Consider the following 25,569-nt stretch of genomic DNA (forward strand, 5'->3'; position numbering starts at 1 on the left):
GGAGCTGAAATGGAGAGCAAGTTCTGAAGAGATGATGGAGAAGATGATCAGGTCAGGCTCACATGACAAGTTTGTGATTCCTATGGGGGCTGAAAACATGGTCCTGGGCCCAGAGAGAGAGGCCAAGGCAGGAGATGAAAATATGGACCTTGAAGGGACTACAGAAGAAGAGACTGGCAGTGCCTGCATTTTGGTGGCAGGGGAAGCAATTAGAAAGGAAAGAGAATGCCAGAGAGAAGAGAAGCAAAGCATGAGGCACAGGAAGGTCATGGTTCTGAGGACTGAGTGACCTAAGACTTGGTGAGGAGGAGTCGAGTAGAGATTCTGACAGTGGTTCTAGCGGGGTGGTAGAAGTGAGCACCAGCTTGTCCCTGGTGGGTGGTGAGGACATGGAGGTGGCCAGATGACACATATGCGGTTCTGTCTGCCTGGAACCACTGCCCAGGGTTGCCCAGCCCTTCAATCTGCTGAACCTCCCCATATCTGCAAGGCCCCAGCTTAGACATCACTTCCTCTAGGGCACCTTCTCCAAACCCCTAGTGTGGGTTCTGTGCCCTGTGTGTGCCACAGCATCCTGTACGTTGTCACCCATGAGCAGATTGTTCTGCTGGGTTTGGAGTCTCCTGCACTGCACTACAGATCATGAGGCAACAGGGACTTGTCCAATCTGCACTGTGGCGATAGGCTTGTCTCTGATACGGGGGTAATGCCAAGACTGTGGCAGGAAGGATGGTGAGAGGGAAGAGGAAAGAGGACAGGAATACTGAAGGGAGCCCATGTTTTCTAGAGCAGGGCATGGGCTGCAGTTCTCTGTGATGCTCTCCTTACCCTTCCCTCATCCCCTCATCATGCTCTTTAGCCTTGTCCTCTTGGTCACCAGTTCTTGCCCTCATCCTCCAAAGTCCCCTTCAGGTCTCACCTGTCTTTCTGTTCACTTAGTCACCTCCAAGCACCTGAGTGCTTGCCAATCCCTAACTTTACATGAATTTGACTCTACCTGATTGACCATAAGTTGCTGTGTGTTTCTGGGGTAAAGCAGCTGCAAACCAGATCCACTCATCTTACCTGATCACAGCTGGGGTGCACCCCATGTGCCACGCAAGTAACCCTTTATTGGGTCAGTTCCTGACATCCAAACACCTAGGAGCACAGAGCCACCACTGCACAAGTAACAAACACTGAAAATTTCTATCTAAACACATTGCCTTCATTCTGAGCGAAGTTCAACTATATAAAGTGCTGGTTTTATAGAAGAGAATTGTTTCTGAGTGAGGCTGACTGTGTATATGAAAGACAATGGTGTATGAAAGGACTCAGTTTATAAAAACAGTGACTGCTAAAGAAATGAAAATTTCAGTTTTGGGGTGAGTGTTGTGGTGCAGCAGGGAGTTATGGCATTTTTAAGCCAAATGGTAGCATCCAGTTGCTATTTGGCCATCCTTTCCCTTCTTTTTAAACATCTACTCCAATTACCACATATACTTGAATGTAACGTTAACAAAGTGTTTAAATTATCCTTAAAGACAGCAGGAATTTCCTTAAATCCAAGTTTCCATAAGTACTCTGGCTTTATAGGATACTCTGTGAGACATTACTTTGAACAGTGAAATTAGTGTTTATGGAAAACACATGTGTGGCTTCACTAACCTGGAGAGAAAGAGGAGGCAAGACAGTTTAACCCAGATATAGTGATTTTTCCTGGGAGTATGATTTCAAAATAGTAATACACTGTGGAAACTGCAAAGACACCATCACAGGATAATCTTTTAAAACAAAAACAAAGTAAAACCCTGCCCTAATGCTATGTAAATAGATGGGAAACCATGTTTGCAGACAGCTCAAAAGTGCTCTCATGGCCGGCGCCGCGGCTCACTAGCCTAATCCTCTGCCTGCAGCACCGGCACCTTGGGTTCTAGTCCCGGTTGCCCCTCTTCCAGTCCAGCTTTCTGCTGTGGCCCGGAAAGGCAGTGGAGGATGGCCCAAGTGCTTGGGCCCTGCACCAGCATGGGAGACCACGAGGATGCACCTGGCTCCTGGCTTTGGATTGGCGCAGTACTGGCCGTAGCAGCCATTTTGGGGGTGAACCAACGGAAGGAAGACCTTTCTCTCTGTCTCTCTCTCTCACTGTCTATAACTCTCTCTCTGTCTCTCCCTCTCACTGTCTAAGTCTTCCTGGCCAAAAAAAAAAAAAAAGTGCTTTTGCTACCTCCTATGCATTACAATACCAGCTATCAAAAAGCAAAACACAAAAATAAAACAAAAAAACCCAACAGTCTTGGTGACAAAGTAGAGATATCAGAATCTGTGTACACTGCTGGTGGGAATGTTAAGTGGTGCAGTTGCTGGGAAAACAGATACAGGTTACCCAAAAAATTAAAAATAGAATTGCCACACAACACATCAATTCCACTTTTGTGTATACACCCAAGAGAATTACAAGCCAGGTCTTGAAAACATATTTGTACACCCATGTTTCACAGCAACATGATTCACAAAAATGGCAAGGCAGAAGCAACACAAGTGCCCATCAATGGTCGTATGGGTTTAAAAATGTTGTATATGGTGGTATACAATGGAGTATTATTCAGCCTTAAGAAGAAGAAATTCTGACACATGCTACCACCTGGATGAACCCTGAGGACATTAGGTTAAGTGAAATAAACCAGTCACAGAAGGACAAATACTGTATGCCTCAAATGAGGTATCCAGAGGAGCCAAATTCATAGAGACAGAAAGGAGACTGGTGGAGGGGATATGGAGAGTTGTTCAATGGGGACAGAGTTTCAGTTTGGGAAGACGAGAAAGCTCCATGAATGGACAGTGATGATAGTTGCACAACAATACGAATGTATTGAATGCCCTTGGACTGTGTACTTCAAAACTGTTAAGATGGTAAACTTTGTGGTGTGTTTATTTTGTCATAATAGTAATAAGACCAAACACATGCTTTCTTACAGATGACATGGGCATCAGGAAGATGATGAACTCTACAAAACCGTGTAGCCTGGGTGAGAGGACACAGACATGGAACCAAGCAGAAACACTGTGTGAACAACATTTTCCGATGGGAAAGATGTGGGGAAGGTTGCACCTCCAAAGTAAAACAAGCTATGGCATTAACTGTGGGAGGAAATTCATAAATCATACAGGTATGCACTTAGATAAATTGTCTCCCTCCCTAAAGTTCAATGTTAATTTTCATCAATGCTGGCTAGAGGGATTCTCATTTAATTGATGTGGTGTGAGGTCTGGACATGGGTTGCTTTGCAAAATCACCTTCAGAAATTTTCAGGCATTGCAGGGTTGAATATTTTCTGTCTTCAAGTAGGCTAAAGAAAAACTCCATTTGTAAAACCTCATTGTGAACAGGAGGGAATTACCTTATGTTTAGGCAAAATGTGTTAAGTGCTGCCAAGAATTTTTTGAGCAAAGAGACAGCTGGCTAAGTGACAGAATTTTGCACTTTCGTTGGTTTATAAAGTGAGTGCCAGGTCTCATTTCTGCTTAGGGAGCTGAAAGCTCTGGATGTCCAAGAACAGTTAAAGATTTACACCTGAGAGCTCACAACAGGGACCTACTCTCAACCCGCAGCTGGACGTGTAGTTCATGTGGGGATGGATTAACATGACTACAGACACTGACAGACTGATGGGAAGGTCCTGTTAGATATAATCCAGGCAGGGCCACTGGTGTAGATTGAACTCTTGGACTAGGTCCCAAAAGACCAACCCAAAATGCAGTCATTCAAGCTAAGGTTCCATGGCACCGAACTGGAACCTAAGGTGTCTACTGGTGCAATCTGAACATCTGAGAAACTCAAGAGGAAGAAGATAATCTCATCTCCAAATGTGCCAGTTTTCTGGAGGAGTTTAAAACTAGGAGATTTACGACATCAATCTAAAGGGGCCAGTCTGGGCTGGTGTGATAAAGAAGTACCTTCTGCTTTAACCCATGCAAAGAAAGTATCATGCAGTAATCCGCTGCTAATCAATGAACTTTTTCTTTTTTTACAGGATGCTGTTTCCTTCTTCCAGCTAAGCCTTACAAAAACTGACTGTTCTGCCATGACCAGAGGAGCTTCTTCCATTTTGTAGACTAGATATTACCTGGTTTGTGAGCTGCTAATAAAAGCCAATTCGAACTTTAAAATGCAATCTGTTTGAAATTTTGTTCTTTGACAGTCCCCTCTAGTACCCAGGGACCAACTGTCTGTGAAACAGACACTATTTGGTTTGAACTTTAAGTGTTTATGCTTCACTAAGTAATAAACAGCTTATATTCATTATTTTGCAAACTAAGGGGAAGATGACTGCATGATTAACCTAATATAACCTAACTCTGGTTGGAAACTACCATGAAGACCAAAAGTAACTGTCACTGTGCATCTGATGGTAGTAATCTAAATTGTAGGTCAAGACCCTGAGAAGAAATGCCCCACGTGTTGATGTCTTATACACTTGCAGTACCAGTTAAATTACTTAATTAGCTTCTTTGGGAGAATAACCAATGTTAAAGTTTGCTTTCAGATTTAAGAAAAATATTCTAGTAAATGGCCTTGAAACTATGATTTTAAAATGCCTGTGGGTGAGGCAAGTATTTGGAAGACAGTTAAGATGCTACTTGGATGCCCACAGTCCATACTGGAGTGCCTCAGTTCAAGTTCCAGCTCTGCTGCCGACTCCGGCCTCCCGCTAACATGTACCCTGGGGCAGAGGTGACAGCTCAAGTACTTGGGTCCCTGCCACACACATGGGAGACCCAGATTGAATTGAGGGCTCCTGGTGTTGTCTTGGCCCAGCCCTAGCTGTTGCAGACTGACCATTTGGGGAATGAACCAGTGAATCAAGGACGTTCTCTGTCTCTCTGTTTCCCTGCCATTCAAGTAAATTTCAAATTTAAAAAAAAATGCCTGAGGGTGCCCTTGTAACAGTGCTTCATGTTTAGCATGGATTTAGGTTGTTCAAAAACTTTCTTACATCAGATGGCCAATGAAACTCTTTCAGTGGTAAGAATTCCCAAGACAGACCCAGGATCTGGGTAACTGCTCTGAATGTATTTATTGATTATCCACCTCTGAACATTAGTACTAGACTGTAAATCTCCTGTTGAGTTTCTCTAAAAAGTCAGTTTATATTCAGTTCTTCAGCAAATCAGTGGCTATTTTATTACAGCATTGAATTTTACTTTTTCTTGAAGTATACATATAACACACATATATCCACTGATTTGAAAGTATATCCAGCAACTGGCTTTCTGGGATGTATCTAATTCAGGATACATTTATTGAACATTTAGTGGTATAAGAAACCATTCTAGGCCCTGGGATATGGACATAAAAAAATCTGCTGCCTCAAGATTCTAATCTAGTAGTGTAACAAAGACATAAACATAATATTGATATCACAAGGAATACTGTGTTACAAAGGCATAGATGGAAGGAAGGTGGCACAAAGGAAGGCAAGAATTCAAGTGAGACCTCAGGGAATAGGGCGCCTTTCATTGAGAATGAAAGAGCTAACTACAGAACAATGACAATTTGGAGTAAACGCTTTGGTGCTTTGCGAGAATCAGAGCAAATCTGTGGGTGTGTGGTATACATTTAGCTCTTCAGTGAATTTTCTCTCCAATTACAAGGAAGACCTATGACTTCTGGAGTTGAAATGGGGGTCAAAGACTTTCCTGCGACTTTGACGCCGGGCATGTTCGAGTGTAATTTCATACCTCTGCTATGGTTTCAAAGATGAAAGATAAACGGGTTTTCCCTTTGTGTATAAGGTATAGTTGATTATTGTTCAGAACTAACACAAAGTATTTTACAGGAGATTATGGTCTGTACATGCAAATACAAGTAGGCCGTGTAGATATGGATGTTAATGAAAGGGAGATTTTGCTTGTATTTACTTCATTCACAAACCCAGGCTGCACTATACAAGTGATGTAGAGCACAGACTAACTGAATTCTGCATGAGGAGGAAGTGCATGAACAAACTCCTCAGTTCAGTCTAGAATTTTCCTGCAGTACATAACTATGTACTAACTGCAGAGAGAACAGTTGGCTTCACTTGGTTTCAAGTATTCAAATATCACAAGTGTACTGAGTCAAAATACCCTTTAAATTTTTGAATGACTGATTCCAATACTTTTAATTTATTTGAAGAAACACCCAAAACATACAAAAAGTCAGAAATTACTCAAAATCATGCTGTTTTATAAAAAAGCAGAAAGGGTGTGAAAATCTTTGCTCTCTATCTCTCACCCCATCTCCCAATCCTCTCATTTCCCAGAGGTCCCTGGGTTTGCTCTAGGCACATCCTTCCTGATTTCTTAATCACAGCCATACTGACAACCATCAGGGAGAGATTTTTCGACCCAAACTGTACTGGTCTACAACTCGGTTTATGTTTAACAATGTATCATGGACATTTTTTAAGGCCAGTGGTCTCTTCTTTTTTGTTTAATATTACACAGTGTTGGGGTGGGCATTGTGGTGCAGCTTGTAATATCTGCATCCCATATCAGAGTGCTGGTTTGACTTCCAGCTGTTTTGCTTCTAATCCAGCTTCCTGTTAATGCACCTGGGAAGGCAGCAGATGCCCATCCAAGTGCTTGGGTTCCTGCCACCCATGTGGGAGACCTGGGTAGAGCTCCTAGCTTCAGCCCAGCCCTGACTGTTGTGGGCATTTGCAGTCAATTAGTGGACAGAAGATTTCTCTTTTTCTCTCCCTCCCCTTCACTCAGCCATTCAAATACATAAATAAATCTGTAAAAAATATTGCATAGTGTCCATGTATCAGTTTATATAACCTGTTTCTACCAATGGGCATGAGTATTATCTGCCAACTCTTCTCTACCTGAAATGCTACAAAGTGTATCTTGCACTCTGTTTCTACAGGACTGAGTCCTTAAGGTGAGATTACTAGAACAATGAGTAACAGATACTGCCAAATAATTTGCTAAAGAGTTATATTAGCTTGTACATTCATACACTGTTGACTGAGGTTGGGTAGCATGAATTTGAAATGGGAACAACGGATTACATTTCATTGTTTCCTCTAGCAATCTAAAACAGAGAATACAGGTGGCCCTGGTTTATCCAAGCCAAGGGCTTGGCAAAGCAGGTTTCACAGAAAGTCAGTAAGAGCATCAACAACATGCTTGACCAGGGAATCAGACTGGGTCAGCAGGAGCCCAGAGAGAAGCCGGAGGCTTGGAACTGAAGGTCAACAACTACATTAGTATCCTTTCACAGGCTGCAAGAATGAATAGAGGGATGAGTGGGCAGTGTTGAAAGCTAAACATGCCTGCAGAGGGAGAGAGTGAAGGGGAAGAAGGAAAAGAGGCAAGGGTGGGTCAGAGTGGGGATCTTCAGAGTTCTGGGGCCAGGGCTTGTTTCAATGATCATGTGATCCCAGCACTCCCATGGATGACATAAGCACAAAGGAGGAAGAAGATTCCCCCTGGACTGGGGATACATATAGTCTAGAAAAAGTAAGATGACCAATGGGAGGTAGGGCCAGATCATAATCTGTTTGGGGCAAAACTGTCCAGGGTTATAAAAAAAAATGGAAAGAGAATTACTATGGCTTTTAAGGCCACTACACAAGTTCATCTGGTTTTACTCTAGTGCTTAGTATAGCTATTCTAGTGTGGTACCCTTGATTCCTTCCCAGAGGTGACCTGGCCAGCTCTATGGACTCTTGTGGAAGTATGTCAACAAGAACAGAGTGTGCAGGAGAGGGTAGTGTGCCTAGAGTCACAGAATAGAACAGGTGATTTCCATTCCAGTCAGACTGACCCTCTCCTGCTCTCCAGACAGCTGTCAAGGACCCTTTCATAGCCTGGTTCAAGAAAGCATAGTTATGTGTGGCTAGGTAGCCAAGAACTGAAAGTCTGAAGTGAGGCCCTCCCATCAGAGTTAAAGATACCGAGTATAATCTTCAGGGAAAATTTTATAGTTTTACCTGGTAGCACTGGTTCTTCATTCTATAAACTTTGTATCAGGGTGTAGTAAGGAACTACCAAGTAAAGCACAACTGAATTTTCCTTAGAGAAAAAAAAAAAAAAAAAAAAAACTAAAGGATTCACAGATCCATTAAATAGCTCTTGTTGGAGCTTGAAAGGATTGTTGCATATCAAGAGGAGCAGGCAGGGGCCTGCCGGGCTGACTCACGTCAGATATCATCTACAGAGAGTGCTGGTCAGGTCCATTCCCTGTTATTATAATGCACTTAATTGCTTTGGATTTGCAGATAGTCTGCTGAGCCAGTTGCTTTGCCAAAGCAATGAGACTACTGGATGGGATTCTGCCCATTGTCTCTGGAAAGAAAGGAACACCTCCTTCCATTTATCAACTGGATCCCTGTAGCATTTACCCTAGGCTGTTCTGTCAGACTGATACCACTAAGAACTATGGAAAAGCCAAAATATCCTTATATTTAATGAGGTAAAAGGCCCAAGAGCAACTAGTGACAGCAACTGCTGCAAACTCAGAAATACTGGGCATCTGGGAGTGGGACAGTGTGTGGGCTGGGCCAGGTCCCAGGTCCCAGGTCCCAGGTCCCAGCCCTGCTACTCATGAGCTGTCTCAGGCTGCCTTATCAATAAAGCACAGGGTTCAAGAGCGTGACTTCTGAGGTCCCCTTCTGCTTAGTCTATCTTCTGCTGCTATAACAACGCCATAAGCTGGGTAATTTATAAAGAAAAGAAGTGCATTTAGCTCATGATTCTAGACACTAGGAGGGCAGACAGAGGGGCCACAACCAGTGAGGGCCTCCTGCTGTGCCATAACATGGTGGAAGAGCAGAAGAGGAAGCAAGTGTGTGCCAGAGAAAGCACAGGGCAGATTCGCTTTGTAACACCCTGCTCTCCCCATAACTAACCCATTCCAGTGAGAACAGCATTACCCACTCATGAAGACAAAGCACCATGACTTAATCACCTCTCTTTTTTTTTAAATTAATTTATTTATTTAAAAGAGTGACAGGGAGAGAGAGAGTGCACCATGCTTCCATTCACTGGTTCACTCCCCAAATGTCTGCAACAGCCAGGGCTGAAGCTGGGAGTCAGGAGCTTTATCTGGGTCTCCCTGTGGGTGACAAGGACCCGCCATCCACTGCCTTGGGCCACCATCCACTGTCTTCCTAGGTATGTTAGCAGGAATCTATATGGGAAGTGGAACAGCCAGGACTTGACCCAACACTCTGAAACTGGATGTGAGTGTTCTAAGAGGCAGCACTCACTGTACCACAACACCCACCCCTTACTCTCCGTTTAAGGTCCCTCTACTTCTCAGTACTACCACAATGGGGACAAATTTTCCAGCTGATGAATTCTGGAGGACATATTCAAACCACAGCAAGGTCTAAAGATGCCATGTTGTTAAGCAAAAATCTGGGTCCTAGGCCCCTTTCCAAATGCCCAGGACAAGCCAAGCCAACCTATCACTCTGGTTAGAACTGGTTATGACTGAGTTTAGGAGATAAGGCCAGCAGACAAGGCTCTGGCCCTTTCATGACATGAAAGAAAATTCTTCTCATGAAATTGAGATTTTAGAAAGAAATTAAAAGGAAATATTGGAAATGAAGTATTCAATAGAAAAGTAAAAAATGTGGTGGAAAGCTTTAACAACAGAACTGATGAAGCAAAAGAAAGAATATCCAAGTTAGAAGATAAATCTCTAGAAGTTTTACAATCAGACCTCCCCTCCCCCCCAAATAAGAAGAAGAAATTAGACAACTAAAAAACACTGTTGGAGATCTATGAGATACTATCATATGACCCAAAATACAGGTCTTAGGAGTTTCTGAAGACAAGGAAAGAGAAAAAGATTAGAAGGCCTTTTTAGTAAAATAATAACAGAAAATGTCCCTAATTTGCACATAGAACTCCTAGTAGACTTAACCAGAAAAGATCTTCACCACGATGCATTGTAGTCAAACTCCACAGAAAAACCTAAAGAAAAGATTCTAAATGTGCATGAGAGAAATGCCAGATTACATTCAGAGGATCTCCAATTAGACTCATAGCTGACTTCTCATCAGAAACCCTACAGACTAGGAGAGAATGGCAAGATATACTCCAAGTCTTAAGAGAAAAAAACTGTTAACCCAGAATACGGCACCCTGTAAAGCTCTCATTTATGAATGAAAATTCAAAAAAGACCTTCCATAACAAACAGAAATTGAAAGAGTCTGTCACCATCTGTCCAGCCTTATGAAAGACACTTAAGGATGTGCTTCACTATGAAAAAAGGTGAAGGCAGAAGATCTTCTAGTAAAGGTACAAAGGAAATCCAAAGTAAATAATAGGAATATTTATGGAACAATGGCAGGGCCACATTGTTTCTTATCAATAGTGATGTTGACTGTAAATGGCCTCAACTCTAGAGTTAAAATACACAGACTGCCTGAATAAAAAAAAAAAAAAACAACAACAACTATTTGCTGCCTACAAGAAACACATCTCACCAATAAAGATATGGACAGATCAACCAAACAGAAAATCAGCAAGGAAACAACAGCTGTCGACACAGTAGACCAAATGGACCTAATGGGTATCTACAGAAATGTCCATCCTACAGTTGCAGAATATACATTCTTCTCACCAGTGCATGGAACTTTCTCTAGGATAGACAACAAGCCAGGCCACAAAGCAAGTCTCATCAAATTAAAACAAAAATCAAAATTGCCGTGCATCTTCTCTGACAACATAGGAATGAGGCTGTAAATCAACAACTCAAGAATCTCTACAACATATGCAAACACATGAAGACTGAACAACATGCTCCTGAATGAACAGTGGGTCATAGAAGAAATTAAAAGAGAAATCAAAACTGTTGGGGAACAGGTTTTTTTATATCATTTGTTGAATTCTTGGTATAAAGTTAATCTTCTGTGTATAAAGTTAATTGAAAAAAGATCTTGGTAAAAATAAAAATGAGAATAGGATAGGGAGGAGGAAGAAGGGAGGGAGAGGAAGTGGGAGGATGGATACAGTGGGAAGAATCACTATCACTATGTTTCTAAAGTTGTATTTATGAAATGCATGAAGTTTGTATACCTTAAATAAAAGGTTTCTAAGAAAAAAAAAGAAAATGTTACATTGTACAGTGGGATTATAGCTATACAAAAAAAGTTTTATCCATGTAAAAGAAAAAAAGAAGAAATATTTCTCCACTCTTATCTATTTATTTACATCATTTATTTATCTGAAAGGCAGAGTGACTGAAAGAGAGATTTTCCATCTGCTGGTTTAGTTCCCAATGGCTGCCAACAGCCTGTGCTGCCTCCTCTTGTTTTAATAAGCATATCACTTTAATTATGGAAAAGTCATCATTTCACAGAAAGAATTTTATATCCCTAGCTTTCTGTTATATTCAACATTTTTAAACAAATAATGAGGGTCTTTCATGTCAAGAGCACTGTGATTTGGCAAAGGATGGGTAAACACAGGCCATCTCATCCAGATGGGGAGTAGAACCAAAGAGAAGGCAAAGGAAAAGACACAAGCATGACCTCACGGTCAGAATGAATGACAAAGAAAGCAAAGTGATTCATGAGGGATAAGTTACTTGGGAAAACTCCAGTACTCCACTCAAAGAAGAATGTAAACAAGTGAAGTGTGTTGTTTTCAGATTCATATTAACTGCCAGCACACACAATACCCTGGAAGGTAGGAGCTATGATTCATCCATCATTCCATGGATGAAATACCTACAAGAGACCAGATTGTAAAATCACTGCTGCAACACCATCAACTCCAAGGTACTGCAGCTGTTGTAGCTTGAATTGTGTTCCCCTAAATCCCTATGTTAGAGTCCTAAGTCCCAGTACCTCAGAAGGTCAGAAGGTGGGCTTATCTGGAAATAAACAAACCATTTAAAAAACAAGTTATGTGTTAATTTTCATTTTTTTAAAGGCAGAGAGACAAACAGACAATGACAAATTAATAGTTCACTCCCTAAATTCCTGCAACAGCCATGGCTGCACCAAGATGAAGCCAGGAGCCTGGAACTCCATTCTGATCTCCCACATGGGTGGGCAGGGACCCCCATTTCTGGAACCACCATCTGCTGCCTCTCAGAGTGTGCCTTAGCAGGAAGTTGGATAGAGAGTGGAGTTGCCATGACTTGAACCAGGCACTCTGATATGGAATATGGGCATCCCAAGAGGGAACTTAACTATTGCACCAAATGCCTGCCCCAGGAAATAAAGTCTTTATAAAGGTAATCAAGTTAAAATGAGGTAAGGAATCTTAACCATTATGACCATTATAAGGTATAAAAAGGGGAGATATGGAGACACTTGTGCACACACAGAAAACGTCATGTAAAGACAGAGACAGAGACCGAGGTGATGCTTCTACAAGCCAAGGAACGCCAATGACAGTCAGCAAACTGCCAGCAGCTAGGGGAGGAACATGGGACAGCTTCTCCCTCACAGCCCACAGTAGGAACCAACCTTGTCCATACCTTGATCTCAGACTTCCAGCCTCTGGTCCTGTGAGAGGGTAACTGCCTGTTTGAACCCCCCAGTTATGATCACCTAAGCCTACTAAGACACATGTAATAACGCTAATTGCTTCTGAAAGAGAAAATACCTCTCTGAGCCTCTGTTTTTGGATCTCCAAAGTGAGCAAATCAGACCAAGTGACACAGCTCCTTCTGCCTCTAATGTCCTGTAAGTCTATACAATCTCTGTATCAGAAGCACCCGACAGACAGGCAAAGAACAAATCTAAAATAACCCAAACCTTTATACAGGAAATATATCATACCTGCATTTCCCATTTTGTGTTCCTTGATTATGCCTAAGAGAGGTAGAAAAGGGTTTGGCATCGTGTGTGTGTGTGTGTGTGTGTGTGTGAGAGAGAGAGCGAGAGAGAGAGAGAGAGAGAGAGAAAGGAATCTCCTCCATTCCCTCTCCCCCAGCAGCTGGAGCTGTGCTGCAGTGCCTGCTCTGACTGCAGAGGTGGGGCTGGCTCCAAGATTAGCCCACCCAGGCTGCCTGCTTTTCCTTCAATTCCGTGGGCCACACCTGATGGCAGGTAGGGGCAGCTCACATACCCGTACATGTTGAACAAAGAGTTAATGCTGTGAACATGTCTGCATTCCTCTATCTTGTAGACACTTGGTCTAACCCAGCCTCCCTCACTCTGACAGCACCATAAAGGCTCTGGGACATTTAAGAAACATCAACACTTTAAGCCATTGTCTGATCATTAAACTAGAACCTCTGAGGCATGAGGCTCAGGCACTGGAATTTTATTAAAAATTCTCCTGGCGATTCTAACAATCAGGGTCCAGAACCACTGGTCTAAGCAGAGCATAAATGGATATTGATACCTTTAGTAATAAAAAATATCTGTTTTCTCTCAGCCACTGACAGTTGCTTCACATGTTTTTTGAATTCTGTCCTGAAGGATTGTCATTACTGTCAATTGACCTATAGTATATGGTACTCACATGGAGCAGGCTAGGCCTCCCACCAACTGGGCCAATGTTTGAAGCACTTGCAATGTGCAAAATGATGGGCCAAGCTCATGGATTTCCTATAAATGGCCCCAAAAAGGAGGGTGGCAAGAAAATAGAGAAAATGATGGGTAAAAGGCACATTTGTGACTCATTTGCAATCACATTGACTGAAAGTTTATGTTACCATAAAGTGAAATTAGTCACATATCCAACTTGCTGGGGAATGTGTGAATTTAATCCATGGCCAGACATTCACCTCTCACATTCAGTGATCCTACTTTTGGGAAGGGGGTGAGGTATATCAGAATCAACTATGAGGCCTTTATAGACTAGTCTGTCCGTCAGAGCATTAGCTGGGGCTGGGACAGCAGAGGAGGGGGAAGAGAGGAGTAGGCTGAGCTGACCTGCGCTTGCTACGTCCTGCAGCCACAGAGCTCCTGCCACCTGGCCCTACTTCCTTCCTTTCACCTCAACTGCCACCAATTCTCTATGACAGCTGGCAGGTCCAGCTAATGCCTCTCCTTTTCCCATCTTCCCCACTAACAGGACTAACCCACTGAGGAAGAGAGTCCTGGAAAACCTCAGTGTATCAGCTTGGGGGTGCATGCATGGTATAAGCCCCCAGAGTCAATGGTTTGAGCCCTTTGTTCTCAATGTGTGTATCTGGCCAGCTGAGCTCCCCTGTGGGTTTCTGGAGGGAGGAAGCTGGCCTTGGGCATCTTCTGCAAACCACTGTGCTCACACCACCACAAGTGCAGTGAGAAAGGCAAGGCTGTTTGAACTTGAGTTAGCACAGCTTTGTGATTTCTGGAGATGATCCACATCAGCTTTTACCACTTTCTTTAATACTTTATAAAAACAAATCATGTGCCCTGTTATCTGGAACCCTGCACAGTTTGCTTCTAATTCTGTCTAAAAAAGGCACTCCCTAGCCGGCGCTGTGGCTCACTAGGCTAATCCTCCGCCTTGCGGCGCCGGCACACCAGGTTCTAGTCCTGGTCAGGGCGCCGGATTCTGTCCCGGTTGCCCCTCTTCCAGGCCAGCTCTCTGCTGTGGCCCGGAAGTGCAGTGGAGGATGGCCCAAGTCCTTGGGCCCTGCACCCACATAGCCAGGAGAAGTACCTGGCTCCTGCCATTGGATCAGCGCAGTGCGCCGGCCGTAGCGCGCCGGCCGTAGCGTACCGGCCGCAGCGCACCGGCCGCGGCGGCCATTGGAGGGTGAACCAACGGCAAAGGAAGACCTTCCTCTCTGTCTCTCTCTCTCACTGTCCACTCTGCCTGTCAAAAAAATAAATAAATAAAAATAAAAAATAAAAAAGGCACTCCCCATTCCTTCCCTGGCTATTGCAACCATCTGAGGAGTGAAGCAAGATCTTTGTCTCTCCATCTCTCTAACTCTGCTTCTAAAATAAATAAAAGCCCTTTTTAAAAATTCAACTTTCATATGAAGCTTTTAGATTTCTTTCAAAATGTTAAGTGTTACACCCTGCAAACATTTTGATTTCTCTCTCTCTGGCAGTTCACATTCCAGTACTTAGACTTGCCAATCCTGAAAGCGCTCTTCAGATATTCCTCATATTGTGGTAACTTGGGGCTCCCAATGATCCATTCTAACATGGGGTGGAACTGCTGAGAAGAGGGAAAAGCACGGAGGTTGCAGATCAGGCAGCCTGAGACTAAGAACTTGGGCTCCCATCCAAGTTCTGGAACATGCACAGATAGTTTGACTCTTTTGCATTTCTTCATCTATAACATGGAGACAACACTTTACCTCACAAGATTACTGGAGGCAACAAATATGGGCCTATACAGCTATGAAGGCTGCAATGAAAATTCTGAATATAGTAGAAAAGTTTAAATTTCTTCTTCCTCTACCTCCTCTTCCTTCTACCAATGTCAAATGATCACTGCTACGTTTTTTCCTGCCTTGCTGCCTATCTCATCCTCAGAGACAGAAGAAAGTCAACACAGAATTGACTGAAGTCTGCTGTGGTTTGGATATAGCTTGGGCACTTCCCAAGCATCCATATAATTGAAGGCTTGGTCTCCACGATGTAGGTATGGAGAGATGCTGTGAAACCTTTCAGAGGTGAGGTTTATTGGGCGGCCCTTGGGTCACTGCGGACATACCCTCAAAAGGGACGAAGGCAGTTCTCATGTGAGCTCTTGGTAATTCTCAAGAGAGGGTTGTCATAAAAGGAGCAAGTCTGGGGGCAAGCACTGTAGTGCAGTAGATAAAGCTACCACTTGCGATGCTGGCATTACCAGCACCCCATATCACAGCACCAGTTCAATTCCTAGCTGCTCTGTTTCTGATCCAGTTCTCTGCCAATGAACCTGGGAAAGCAGTGGAAAGTAGCTTAGGTACTTGGGCCCTTGCCACCTATATAGGAGACCTGGAAGGAGTTCCTGGATCCTGGTTTCAGCTTGGCCCAGCCCCAGCTGTTGTAGCCATTTGGGAGTGAACCACTAGACAGAACATATCTTTGTCTCTGCCTCACTTTGTCACTCTGCCTTTCAAATAAATAAATGGAACAAGTCTGGCTCCTTCTTCTCTGTTTGAGATATGACTGCTTACTCCTACACAGGCACTCCAGTCATGATGTGACATCATCCATCCACCCCACCAGAAGCCCAACCAATGAGATCACCCAATCTTAGACTCTGAATCTTCAAAACTATGAGATAAATAGAAACATTTACAAAGTTAGCTTGCACCACATATTTTGTTATGCTAATGCAAAGCTGACTAATGCATGTTCCTAACTAATGTTATAAATCAAGAAAAGGAAATAAATATAAATCAAGAAAAGGCACTGTGGTACAGCAGGTTAAGCCACTGCTTGCAATGCCAGCATCCCATATAAGCACTGGTTTGAGCCCTGGCTGCTTCACTTTCGATCCAACTCTCTGCTAATGTGCCTGGGAAAACAGGGGAAGATGGACTAAACGCTTGAGCCCCTGACATTCCCTGCAAGGCCTGGATGGAGTTCCAGGTTCTTGGCTTCGGCCTGGCCCAGCCCAGCTGTTGGCAGCCATTTGGGTAATCAACCAGCATATTGAAGATCTCACTTTCTGTCTCTCCCTCTCTCTCTGTTAATCTGCCTTTCAAATAAATAAATAAACCTTTAAAAATAAAATAGTCCTCAGTGAGCACCACAGTGCAACTATATAAGAAAAAAAATTAAAAGAATACTGATTGGGAAGTAAGAAATAAAAGTATCTTTGTTCACATGATATGATCATCTATATAGAAAATCTCAAAGAATTGGCCATAAAAGCCTCTTAGAACTAATAAGTAATTTTAGCAGAATTTTGATATGATTAAGATTTTTTTTAACAAATCATAATTTCCTCTATATCTGCAATGAATAGGTGGAATTCAAAACTTAAAACACAATGCCATTTTCATTAACAACCCAGAATATGAAATACTTAGGTATAAATCTAACAAAATATGCACAAGATCTGTATGCAGTAAACTATAAAACTTTGAAAAAAAATCAAAGAACTAAATAAATGAAGAAATATTATATGTTCCTGGAAAGGAAAACTCAATATGTCAAGATTTCAGTTCCCCAAATTAATCTATAGATTCAGTGCAATCTCAATCAAAATCCCAGCAAGTTACTTTGTGTACATTAACAAACTGATTCTAAAGATTCCATGGAGAGGCTAAAGAGTTAGAATGGTCAATTAAAAGAGAAGAAAATTGGAGGGCTGATACCGTCCAACTTCAATACATAGTATAAAGCTATTGTGATTAAGACAGTGAGGTACTGGCAAAGAATACACAAACAGATCGATGGAACAAAATAGAAAGCCTAGAAATAGACACACACAAATACAATCAACTGATCTTTAAAAAATTCAGCAAGGGCACTATAATTGAGCAAAGATTTCTTTTTTTGGAACCCCTGGACATCCAAATGCACAAAAATGAATCTAGATATAGATCATACACCCTTCACAAAAATAACTCAGAATGGATAACAGACCTAAATATGAAATGCAAAACTACAAAATTCTTAGAAGGTAATACAGGAAAAATCTACATGACATTAGGTACGGTAATGACTTCTTAGATGAAACACCAAAGATATAATACATTAGAGAAAGAATTGATAAACCATATTTCACTAGAATTTATAATCTCTACTCTGCAAAAGATACAGTCAACAGAATGAGAAGACAAACCATAGACTTGAAGAAAATACCTGCAAAAGACATATTCAATAATGGCTATCACAAAAATACTACCTTTTTTTTAAGATTTATTTATTTATTTGAAAGAGTTACACAGAGAGGACAAAATACTACTTTGTATTTCAAAACACACACAGAACCTTTAAAACTCAACAGTACAAGCAAAAATTACCTGAGTTAAAAATGCGTAAAAGATATGAACAAACATCCCGTTAAAGAAGATAAACAGATGGCAAATATGCACAAGAGAAGCTGTTCTACATCATACTTCATCATGGAAACAGAAATTAAAACAATGAAATGCTACTACACACCTATCAGAATGGCCAAAATATATAACGCTATCAACAACAAATTCTGGTGAGGGCATGGAACAAGAGGTACTCTCATTCATTGTAGCTGGGAATGCAAAATGGTACAGCTACTTTGGAAGACAGTTTTTGTTTTTTTTACAAAATTAAACACACTCTTACCCTATGATCCAGCAATTATACTCTTCAGTATTTACCCAAAGGAGCTGAATACCTACATCCACATAAGAAACTGTCCAAGATGTTTATAGCAGATTTCTTCATAATTGTCAGAACTTGGGGCAACCAAGATGTCCTTCATAAGATGAATTGGGGAAAATAAATCATGGAATCTTATTCTATACTAAAAAAGAAATGAGCTATCGAGCCATAAAAAGACACAGAGGAATCTCAAATGTGCATTATTAAGTGAAAGAAGCCAATCTGAAAAGGCAGCATATTGTATGAGTCCAACTATATGACATTCTGGAAGAGGCAAAACTATGGAAACAGTAAAAAGATCAGTGGTTTCCAGGGGTTAGTGGGCAGAAATGGATAAGCAGAGCACAGAGGATTTTTAGGGTAGTGAAATACTCTGTATAGTACTGAAATAGTGCATACAGTGCATTACACATTTGTCCAAACCTACAGAATGCACAACACCAAGAGTGAATCCTGATGTATATATGATGGACCTCCTATGACAGTGATGTTCAATGTGGATTCATTGTTAACAAATGTACCACTGTGATGGGGGATGTCGAGGGTGGGGAAGGATGTGTTTGGGGGCAGGAGGTAAATGGGAAATTTCTATAGTTTCTGCTCAATTTTGCTATGAACCTAAAATTGTTTTAAAAAAATAAAGTGTAGGGACGAGCATTGTGGCATAGCAGGTTAAGTCGCTGCCCGCAAAGCCGGCATCCCATATGGGCACTGATTTGAGTCCTGGCTGCTTCACTTCTCTGCTAATGCTCCTGGGAAAGCAGCGGAGGGCAGCCCAAGTGCTTGGGCCCCTGCACCTATGCAGAAGACCCCGATGAAGCTCCTGGACTAGTCCTGGCCATTGCAGCCATCTGGGGATTGAACCAGAGGATGGAAGATCTCTGTCTCTCCTCTATAACTTTGCCTTTCAAATAAATAAATCTTTTTTTTTTTTAAAGAAGTGTATTAAATTCTAAGAGAGAGACAGAATTGATTATGAGTCATCTGCAGGGAATCAAAAAATGTTGGCATGAAGATAATATACCAACTAGATAATCCTCAGAATGGAGGAAGACATGGAGGCTTGAGTTTCTGTTGATCTAGATGATGCGTTTGCTTCTCCTCTGTCCAGATAAGCTGCTTTCCTATTTTTGATGGCCCTGTCATGGGTCTCATCACCAGCTGGGATTGTTGGTCCTTCCCTCCCCTTCTCTTCCAGGACCTGTTAGACCAGATCCTTTTCCTCTCTCCCTCAAAATGTGTTGCTATTGTGTGGTTCTTGTTTTGTTTTCCAATGTTCTTATGGATTGAATAGTGTCCCTAAGATATACACTGATTCCTAACTCCCAGGACCTCAGAATGTGACTCTTTGGAAACAGGGTCTTTGCAGAGGTAATCAAGCTACTAAAGGGGTTGCTAGGGTGGGCACTAATTCAACATGACTGGGGTCTTCATGAAAAGGGGAAATCTAGACACAGAGACAGACTTTGTAAACAAACTCAGGGAAAAGACAGCCATCTACAAGCCAAAAAGAAAGGTATGGAACACATACTTCCTTCATAGGAGAAGGAACCAATCCCTAGGTGAGCATTTAGCCTAGTGATTAAGACACTAGTTATGATGCCTATATCCCACATCGGAGTAGCTGGGTTCAACCCCTAGCTCCATCTCCTGAGTTCAGCTTTTTACTAAAGGAGACCCTGAGAGGATGCAGTGGTGACAACTAAGTAACTGGGTTCCTGTCACCAACATGGACCTACATGGGAGACGTGGACTGAGTTTCCAGCTGCTGGCTCCCACCTGACCCAGCTCCAGATATTGCAAGCATTTGGGGAGTGAGCCAGTAGATGGGAGTGCTAGTGTACATTCTCTCTCTCTCTCTCTCTCCCCAGTCCCATCCACCCTCCCCCTTAAATAGAAAGACAAGTGGCTTTTAAAAGAAGCCAACTATGCTGACACTTTCATTTTAGACTTGTAGCCCTCAGAACTGTAAGACAGTATGCCTGTTGCTTAAGCACCTAATTTGGGGTAATTTGTTATGGCAGCCCTAGAGTACTAACACCACTATAACCTCCAATACTTTCTTCCTATCCCTGTCTGACATTCAAAGCCCTGGGGTCTTGGCACCAATTTACCTTCAGCTTTACTACTAAAAATCTCCTTCATAGCTTCAGCTCTGACCACTGTCACTGTCACGCACTCCCTTCCTCAGAGCAGAGGCCCTCAAACATACATCCCAGAGGCATTATGCTGCCATTGACCATGATGGTAGCATGACCAGGAACAAATATGATGGCTACATTCAGGAGCAAAATGGCTAACAAGCTTATGAAATATTAAATTACAAATATAGTATTTAAAATATAAAATTAATTGCAAAGTTTTTTTATAATTATGCATAGGAAGGATCTAAGAGAATACATCAAAGTGAAAAAATAATTGTTTTAAGGTGGTGGAATTTGGATGAGTTTTTCTGTTTGTCTAGATTCTAAATTTTATATAGTATGGTTTTAAATAAATGTCTTATTTCAGAATAGTTTTAGATTTATGAGTTTAAAGAGTTCTTGCATACAGGTCACTAGCAATCAGGGAAATGCAAATCAAAAGCACAATGAGGTTTCACCTCACCCCGGTTAGAATGGCTCACATACAGAAATCTACCAACAACAGATGCTGGCGAGGATGTGGGGAAAAAGGGACACTAACCCACTGTTGGTGGGAATGCAAACTGGTCAAGCCACTATGGAAATCAGTCTGGAGATTCCTCAGAAACCTGAATATAACCCTACCGTTCGACCCAGCCATCCCACTCCTTGGAATTTACCCAAAGGAGTTTAAATTGATAAAGAAAAAAGCGGTCTGCACCCTAATGTTTATTGCAGCACAATTCACAATAGCCAAGACCTGGAACCAACCTAAATGCCCATCAATGGTAGACTGGATAAAGAAATTATGGGATATGTATTCTTTAGAATACTATACCGCAGTAAGAAACAACGAAATCCAGTCATTTGCAACAAAATGGAGGAATCTGGAACACATCATGCTGAGTGAAGTAAGCCAGTCCCAAAGGGACAAATACCATATGTTCTCCCTGATCGGTGACAACTGACTGAACACCAAAAAGGAAACCTCCTGAAGTGAAATGGACACTATGAGAAATGGTGACTTGATCAGCATAGCCCTGACTGCTAATGGACAACTTAATACATTATCCCTCATAGTATTTTTTTTTTTTGTCTGTTCTACTTAATATGACTGGTTTAATTCTGTAATTATCACACAGTTATTCTTAAGTGTTGAAAATTAACTGAAATGTGATCCCTGTTAAACATAAAAGTGGGAATAAGAGAGGGAAGAGATGTATAATTTGGGGCATGCTCGGGCTGACTTGCCCCAATTGGTAGAGTTGGAAACATACTAGGGGATTCCAATTCAATCCCATCAAGGTAGCATGTGCCAATGCCATCTCACTATTCCAAGTGATCAATTTCAGTTCACAATTGATCATAATGAAAGGACTAAGAGTCAAAGGGAGCACATAAACAAGTCTAGTATCTGCTAACACTAACCGATAGAATAAATAAAGGGGAGAGTGATCCAACATGGGAAGTGAGATACTCAGCAGACTCATAGAATGGCGGATGTCCTAAATAGCACTCTGGCCTCAGAATCAGCCCTAAAGGCACTCGGATCTGGCTGAAAAGCCCATGAGAGTATTTCAGGCATGGAAAGCCAAGACACTCTGGCAAAAAGATCTCTGTGAGTGAGATCCCAGTGGAAAGAACAGGTCTTCAAAGAGGGAGGTGCCTTTCTCTGAAGGGAGGAGAGAACCTCCACTTTGACTATGACCTTGTCTAAACAAGATAAGAGTCGGAGAACTCAAGGGGCTTCCATAGCCTTGGAAACTCATGACTGGTGCATAGGGAGATTACTGATGCCATAAACAGGAGTGTCAATTTGTAAAGTCAACAACAGGAGTCACTGTGCACTTACTCCTCATGTAGGATCTCTGTCCTTAATGTGCTGTACACTGAGGCTTAATGCTATAACGAGTACTCAAACAGTATATTTCACTTTGTGTTTCTATGGGGGTGCAAACGATTGAAATCTTTACTTAATGTACACTAAACTGATCTTCTGTTAAAAAAAAAAAAAAAAAAGAAAAAGAAACTATCAATTCCCAACTTGACTCTCACTGGGATTAAACATGACAATAGGTCTGATCTGATTTCATCATCATTTAAAAAAAAAAATCATCTATTATTTTTCACTTTATGTTTCTGTGTGGGAACAAACTGTTGAAATCCTTACTTAAGGTATACTAAGCTGATCTTCTGTATACTAAGATAATCGAAAATGAATCTTGATGTGAATGGAAGGGGAGAGGGAGTGGGAAAGGGGAGGGTGGTGGGTGGGAGGGACGGTATGGGGGGGAAAGCCATTGTAACCCATGAGACGTACTTTGGAAATTTATATTCATTAAATAAAAGATAAAAAAAAAAAAAAAAGTTCTTGCATACCCTGCACTTAGTTTCTCGTATTATTAACATCTTACATTAGGATGACGCTTTTGTCACAATTAAATGAGCCATCAATTAATGTGACTGTTAAAAGAAACAAACAAAAACAACCTTAGTTTTATAAAACAAAATAAGCAACATAGAGGGAAATCTCATCCCTTCTGTAATTTCTAACTCTAATTAGCATCCTAATATTTACTATTTCCCTTATTTTTATTATTACTTTAGACTCTTCTTGGCATAGATTCTTGGCTATGAAATGGAACAAATTTTGTTTTTCCATCACTTGCCATATGCTTATGTATGTAATTAAAGTAGTTAATGCTGTACTGCTTGATAACAGCCACAGGAAATATCTTTTTTTTTTTTTTTAACATAAGCAAGCATCATGGGAACTGTTTAAACACAAGAACCATGCCCACATGCCAGAATCTAATTTTGTGTACACTGCCTCTCCAATGAGTCTGTAAGCTCTGCCTGGGGCCTCATCTTCCTATCCCCTCTCAACTTTTTTATTTCTAATATCCAGTCTAGATCTGGTTTCATAGCATATGCTCATTAAATACCACCTACAATAAACTGTAAGACTAAGATAGCTCTAGAAGATGGAGTACTGATTTTATTTTATTTTACTTTATTTTATTTTTGGACAGGCAGAGTGGACAGTGAGAGAGAGAGAGACAGAGAGAAAGGTCTTCCTTTGCCGTTGGTTCACCCCCCAATGGCCGCCGCGGCTTGCACACTGAGGCCTGTGCACCGCGCTGATCTGAAGCCAGGAGCCAGGTGCTTCTCCTGGTCTCCCATGGGGTGCAGGGCCGGAGCACCTGGGCCATCCTCCACTGCACTCCCTGGCCACAGCAGAGAGCTGGCCTGGAAGAGGAGCAACCAGGACAGAATCCGGCGCCCCAACCAGGACTAGAACCTGGTGTGCCGGCGCCGCAGGCGGAGGATTAGCCTAATGAGCCGTGATGCCGGCCGAGTACTAATTTTAAATGACTAAAAGTAAAGGATTCTTTATAAAATTTTGTCTGAGTCACATTTTCATTTTTGATGTTAGGATACAACACTTTTCCTCTGCATCAAAGAACGGCAGCTGAAATTAAGCTGTGTAAGTGGAATTTAGTTTTGAAATTACAAAAATCGGCAGGCGCCGCGGCTCACTAGCTAATCCTCCACCTGCGGCGCCAGCACACCGGGTTCTAGTCCTGGTTGGGGCGCAGGATTCTGTCCCGGTTGCTCCTCTTCCAGGCCAGCTCTCTGCTGTGGCCCGGGAGTGCAGTGGTGGATGGCCCAGGTGCTCTGGCCCTGCACCTGCATCGGAAACCAGGAGGAAACACCTGGCTCCTGGCTTCGGATCAGCGCAGCGCTGGCTGTGGCGGCCACTTAGGCGATTGAACCAACAGAAAGAAGACCTTTCTCTCTGTCTCTCTAACTCTGCCTGTCGGGGGGGGGGGGGGGGGGAAGAAATTACAAAAATAACTAAAAAGACAAATAATATTCCAAAGAATATATTTACAGTTCACTTTTAATGTTTGAACTGTAAAAAATGGATAAAGTGTCCCACGCCCTTTTTCTTGCTCTTTTAAACAGATCTTCCTTACTGAGTTTTCTTTGTTCTAAATGCCAAGTTAGTCTCAAAGAATCATTCTGGGTATCTACAGTTAGAACAAATCCTATAGATTATACAAAGAAATAGCCAACTGAAATTGCTAGCTTACAGTCCTATGTTTTCTAGAAATAGAAGACATTTTGTTCTAAAATAGAGCTTTAAAAATCTCAGGGCCAGCGCCTCGGCTCAATAGGCTAATCCTCCGCCTTGCGGCGCTGGCACACGGGGTTCTAGTCCTGGTTGGGGTGCCGGATTCTGTCCCGGTTGCCCCTCTTCCAGGCCAGCTCTCTGCTGTGGCCAGGGAGTGCAGTGGAGGATGGCCCAAGTCCTTGGGCCCTGCACCCCATGGGAGACCAGGATAAGTACCTGGCTCCTGCCATCAGTTCAGCGCAGTGCCACCTGCCTTTACCTGGTCAGCTCTCCTCCCAGGCCAGCTAAGTAATGGAAGTCAGCAGGGTGCCTTCCCCAAGGAGGTTCACACCCAATGTGAACAGATGCCTCATAACCGGCAAGGCCTTAAAGCCACCTGATTATTATCAGGCCCCTTCTGTCAGGTTCTATTTGCCTCTCAATTGGAAAACTTATTCATGTTTAGACAGCAGCTTTTTTAGGTTCTCCAATAATGACTCTGCCCTTTGTTCTATACCTTATCTAGCTCACTTGGGGCCTCATTCCTTTGTAATCATAGCATCTACTCTAACATCAATGGCTCTACTCCCAACCTGTGTGTATTGATGGCCCTCTCTCCCACTTAATCTAGTATGATTGTTCAGAATTTCTCTAGACAAACCCCTCTATCTGCAAAAGATTAAGAGTGGCTTTTCTCCCGGTCTTAGTTGGGATCAGCTTTAAATCACGCCCATCAAACAGTCTTCACAAGGGTCCAGAGACCCTGTTCCTGCCCCTCCCCCCCAATTTCCTCTCCTCTATGAAATTCTCTCATTACTTGGTTAATACCACTTAGAATCATTGGCTGCTATTCTCACCCTGTCTTCTGTACTACCGCGTCTGTTTAAATATTTACCGGAGTTGATAATGGAATGAACCAAGGCCTTCACCAATCAGATGGTCAACCAAATGTTGCTACAGAAATATACTTGGCTCCCCACCCAGGAGACAGTGGCTTCAGACATCGCCCCATGCCAGCAGAGAGCACCTCATTACCCCATGTCAGCAGGAAGTAGCTCTAAAGACAGATCATCATCCCTCTACCCCTCCTGGACTTTTGGAGCTAATGTAATCCCATACAACTCTTGCTTTACAAAAAAAC

The 25,569-nt window shown here is 42.3% G+C and overlaps 1 protein-coding gene and 1 long non-coding RNA gene across 7 annotated transcripts in view; one reads left to right on the plus strand and one right to left on the minus strand.

Annotated features, from left to right (window-relative positions):
* LOC103350914 (uncharacterized) overlaps nucleotides 1-4,149 on the plus strand; it is an 80,985-nt gene extending 76,836 nt beyond the window's left edge. For all 3 annotated transcript variants that reach the window (XR_518760.4, XR_518762.4, XR_011381539.1), the window contains 2 exons: nucleotides 2,958-3,149; nucleotides 4,014-4,149. This is a non-coding gene — a long non-coding RNA (uncharacterized lncRNA). The remainder of the gene's footprint in view (nucleotides 1-2,957; nucleotides 3,150-4,013) is intronic.
* Nucleotides 1-25,569, minus strand: part of EDARADD (EDAR associated via death domain) — a 171,871-nt gene that overhangs the window by 37,493 nt on the left and 108,809 nt on the right. The window lies entirely within an intron of this gene.

Source organism: Oryctolagus cuniculus, chromosome 13 (assembly GCF_964237555.1).
Source record: "Oryctolagus cuniculus chromosome 13, mOryCun1.1, whole genome shotgun sequence".
Lineage (NCBI taxonomy): Eukaryota > Metazoa > Chordata > Mammalia > Lagomorpha > Leporidae > Oryctolagus > Oryctolagus cuniculus.